This window comes from Epinephelus moara, unplaced genomic scaffold (assembly GCF_006386435.1).
Source record: "Epinephelus moara isolate mb unplaced genomic scaffold, YSFRI_EMoa_1.0 scaffold651, whole genome shotgun sequence".
In the NCBI taxonomy this organism is placed as follows: domain Eukaryota; kingdom Metazoa; phylum Chordata; class Actinopteri; order Perciformes; family Serranidae; genus Epinephelus; species Epinephelus moara.
This window is the reverse complement of record NW_026082599.1, coordinates 1-4,590: the sequence shown is the minus strand read 5'-3', so window position 1 is coordinate 4,590 and position 4,590 is coordinate 1. Positions and strand designations below refer to the sequence as shown.

Genomic DNA, 4,590 nt, shown 5'->3' with positions numbered 1-4,590 from the left:
TTTGATTCCAGTAAAAACCTGAACACTGAAGGAATTCTAACCAGGAGAAGTTTCAGCAGCTCTAGATACCAATAAATCCCCCTAAATCCTACACATTTGACATTCAAGGTTCAGCAAGTATGCTGGTCTTGGTAAAATATTAAAAAGGTCAACACTGACTTGAAATCAAAATCTTTCTTTAACCTTAACTTAAAAGTGCTTTTGATACTAAAACCTAACCACACAGACAGGAATCAGGATGTGAACCTTGGCCTCTGCCTTGTAAAGCCATCATTCATCCAACCACCTCCGTGCAGAACAAAGCATAGCGATAAGATATGGAGCTCCACTGAGAAACTGAAGAGGAAAAGCTGATGAGAAATTTGGGAAACTTTTAATCAGAGTGACGCTGACCATGATAAGCTGTTAGTCCAGGGAGCCGTGCTGCATTCAGGGTCTGTAAAAGAAACCGGGGTCTCAGGATTCTCCTCTGTGATGGACGGATTAGAGGCTCAGATTGTTTTCCTGCTGCAGTTTCATTGAAGTTTCCTCTAAATTAATTGAAAGTGTGTTCTGGTTAAGCCCTGGAAAAACACTTTCAAACACGGAGTGCCGTAGTTTTCTCCGGATGGTTCCCAAATCGGAGTCTGTGGTTTGTGATGTGTTTGAAGAGGATTTTGATTTAATTACGACGCGCATACATGAATGGGACGGAGCTGTGCTGCTTTTAAATCAAAGTTAATATCAAAACAAAATCACACACTAATCTTTTGATAATTGAATCCTTATTTATTAGCCAGCTTTTATTTGTTTAGTCACCAGCGAGGGAAATGAAGTTCTGCTGCAAATATATGCACAGACAAAGACAAAATAAAACCTTGTGTTCTTTGGCTATGAAAAGAAAATGAACTAATAAGTGTTAACAGAAAGTATACAAGTAGACAGAGACCGGGCTGGATTTACTGTTCGTTGATTCACTTCCTGTGTTTCACTTCTAAAATCCAGTATTTATTTTCTTTTTTCATTTCCCATTTTCCTTCCTTCTTCCGTGATAATAAGACATGTGCAGGCCAATGATTGGTGCAATGCAGGGAAGGTGAACCATGTGCCATTAAGGGCCAACAGTCTGCAGGACTTCTTCCAACAAATCCTTTAAACTAAAAGAGAAAATACATTGTTGCTTCATGTCATCGTTTGGTTGTCTGACAAGGAAAATGCCAATTGTTAGTCAGTGCCTTCAAACCCTAAATGAGTATTTTCTAATTGCAGTTTTGTTATGTTTACTAAAGGGTCTGGGTCCACATGGCATTTTTCCTGAATGTCAGTGTCATTTTTCAATTGCTCCCAATGTGAAGAGAGCTAAGCAGCCACCTTGATAAAAAGTGCACAGTGTTGTTTTAAAGAGTGCTCCAGCTTTTTGTGTGGCCTCTCAAAGCACTCCAAGGTGAAAATCTCTTAACTTTTCAGAAAGGCGCTAGTGACTTCTATGCCGTTCCTTTAGCTAACGTTCCTGTCTATGCAAGCTGTATGATGTCAGTCAGAAACTATCACAACAAAGACAGAAAAGCCCATCTGTGGAAGCACATGGGCCTGACACTGAATGTTGGTGGTGAGTGCTTTTATCATTGTACACGTTGTAAACTTGTTGTTAACTGTGTAGACAACCCTCTGTTAATGTAGCGTTACACTGGCTGTCTAGCTAACGTTAATGTAAAGTTAGATATTGTTGTCATAGAAACAAAACTATGTGTAGGCCTAGTGCGTCAAAGAAAATTTCATTATATAAAGCGTTGAATGTTGTGCTCCCCAGCATCCTGCCATTGCTTTTCTGCCAAAGAAAAACACTACGTGGACACACACCCTAAAGGATCTGTATACTTCCTCCACCCATACTGTTCTGCTTCTCAAACTCAATTTGCTATTGAGGACCATGTGGTGCAGACAAAAGATCTAGATGAAGGAGGTAAGGTAATTTTTCCAAATGCATGGCTTAGCCCACCCTAAGTGTGCCATGCTGAAACAAACTGTGAACACGTCTCCACAGCATCCTCACACCAGGAGAGCATCACACCAGGCCTCCTTGTTGTGGGCTTGCTACGTGGCCAACCTGTGACGTTGTCCTCCCATCCTCTCCCGAAAAAACTCTGATTTGTTCAGCTCTCAAGTGCTTCTAACTGAATCTCTGTGGTTTGGAGTTCAGTTTCACTCCTGTGTTCCTGTTCAAACTTACAGCTGTCAGTTTTATTTTACTCTGGCAGCTGTGTCACATCTGCATTTTCTGTGTGAAGTTAATGCTGATGCTACTGACCAGCAGGAGACTTTTACTGTGGAAGCTGCAGGAAATGCAATGTGTTTGATGTCAGAGGTGCTTCTCTTTAGGTAGCCTATGGCTCGAAACCACTTTTTCATGTCCAACTTTGAGTATTGGCCGATACTGATGCCAATCCGGTACTGTCTTTTGTCCTCTCTGAAACAAGCCAGCTGTTGATAGTATGTTTGTATGGATGCTGTTTACTTAACCTAGACATCTAAAACACATCATAACACAAATATTCTACTCCCGTACAGGAAGAATACTTATCCCACAACATGACTCAGTAATGCATACTGCTGCTTCATTTTATTTAAACTTTTCATAGCATTTTTGATTGGTCAGCACCATTCAAACATTCAAAATGAAAGTTTAAGGACAACTTCATGCAAGAGGAATTTTAACTCTAGTGTAAAATACTGGATAAAACTCAATAATAAGTGTAGCCTCTACCTAAATGACAAAAAAAAGTTACACTGTAGACCATAACTTTAATAACTATAACTTTACATAACAATAGTATCTCCAGTATAAAATGTACAGTGGAACACTGTACACTAACCGTGGCATCTTAATGCAGTCACACCTGTAACTGCAGGCTATTACATCTGAAATCAGGTGAGCTGCATTGAAAAACAATATCTAAGGTAGACAGTGCAAGCTCTTCATGTGAACTGCTGTTCATGTGACACGTACTGGTCATCTGTTACTTATTGTGTGGCATGTCTCTTCACGGCATGTCACGCAAAGCTTAGTTATGCATTTACATACTTCAGGCTAAAGGAACGTGTTGAAATATACTTTACTGTTTTTTGGATATCCAATCCAATAATTATAGCCAGTATTGGAGCAATACAGATACTGTGTATCCTTTCTTTTCTTCAATAAAAACATATCTACACAACATTGCAGAAACATTCAGTGTTATTTGTACAAGTTGTAAATAGCTCAGCCATAGTGAGCTGCAGGTTCACAGGCTTTAGCTCCATGGACGTCTATCCACACCTGTTAAAAAATTGCAAAAGTGTACCTTCAGTTGAGACTATGTTATCATTGACTTGGTGGAAGGTCAGGGCGCTCATCCCGTCTATACGAAACCAGCATTGGTTGTGGACAGCAAAGTTAAGTTAAGTTAAAGGAGCTATATGTAAGAAATATAAAGCAAATAGCCTCTTAATATGTCACAGAGACTAAGGAATAATGTTCATATAACATACTGATCTCACTGACAACAATAGTACAGCCAGAATATTCGCATTTTAAAAAAAATTTTACAGTCTGCAAATCATGTTTATGTTTTGAATTTGTGTTTTGGCCTGTTGCGCCACCCACCACCGTCTACCAGTCACACAGTCAGTAGAGTCACAGCATCAGTTAAAGTTACGACTGAGCTACAGCAGCACGGCAAGCAGCATTAGCAGTGTTCCGGTACATAGCATTAGCAGCAGGCGGTACACAACTCGCGGCAGTATTTTGAATTTGAGTGCAGTAACCGTTTTGGCCACATTCTTACATACAGCGCCTTTAAGTTAAGTTAAGTTAAGTTAAGTCAGCTTTATTGTCAATTTCTCCACATGTACCAGACATACAGAGGAATCGAGAAGACGTTTCTCTCTGTCCCACGGTGACAGAATAAAAGGTGACAAGATGACACTGATTTCACCTTTTTTCCAGAAAGACACGACTCATATTTCATATGACCTCTAACAGAAGTGGTTTTCCTTCTTTGAACAAAAGACAAATGCTGTTTTATTTGTGAGAAAAATCTCCTCACTGATGCAGCACGAGTAGAAAGAGAGGAACTCATCAAGTCTTCTGAGGTGATCAGTTCGAGGGAAAACAGTAAACTGTCTGATCAGATCACGCTTAGCTCTGCATCCAGGCTGTTCTCATGCATTGTTCTTATGTAGACCTATGAAAAGGAATGCACCAGAATTTGTATAACCCACGTAATAGCCAGTATATACGTTATCAGCTGCAATCATGTGACCAATATGCTGATGGGAGAAGTGAAATAGTGTCAAGAGCAAAAAATCTCCATGAGGAGGCAGATTGGGGTGGTGAATCAGGAGTTTCCCTATAAGACCGGTGTTCATGTCCTGTGTGAAACCAAGTGAGCTTTGAGATGTTTTAAGGTACACTGTTACCAGAGACGGCTGGTATAAATGGGCTAGCAGGGCTAAGCCCTGCCTATCTTTTACAATAAACATGAGAAAATTAATAAATTAAAGAAAATATTAAAATATTAGTTTTTGAACCTTAGAACTGATTGTATTTGGTGGAAGCTATAGCAGCAACAG

General features: G+C 39.8%; 1 long non-coding RNA gene across 1 annotated transcript; it reads left to right on the top strand.

The window, feature by feature from the left end:
- The first annotated feature begins 1,048 nt into the window (after window positions 1-1,048).
- On the top strand, window positions 1,049-3,194 carry LOC126387525 (uncharacterized). Its single transcript, XR_007569693.1, has 2 exons — window positions 1,049-1,942; window positions 2,024-3,194. It is a non-coding gene; the product is annotated as an uncharacterized LOC126387525 (long non-coding RNA).
- Window positions 3,195-4,590: the final 1,396 nt, after the last annotated feature.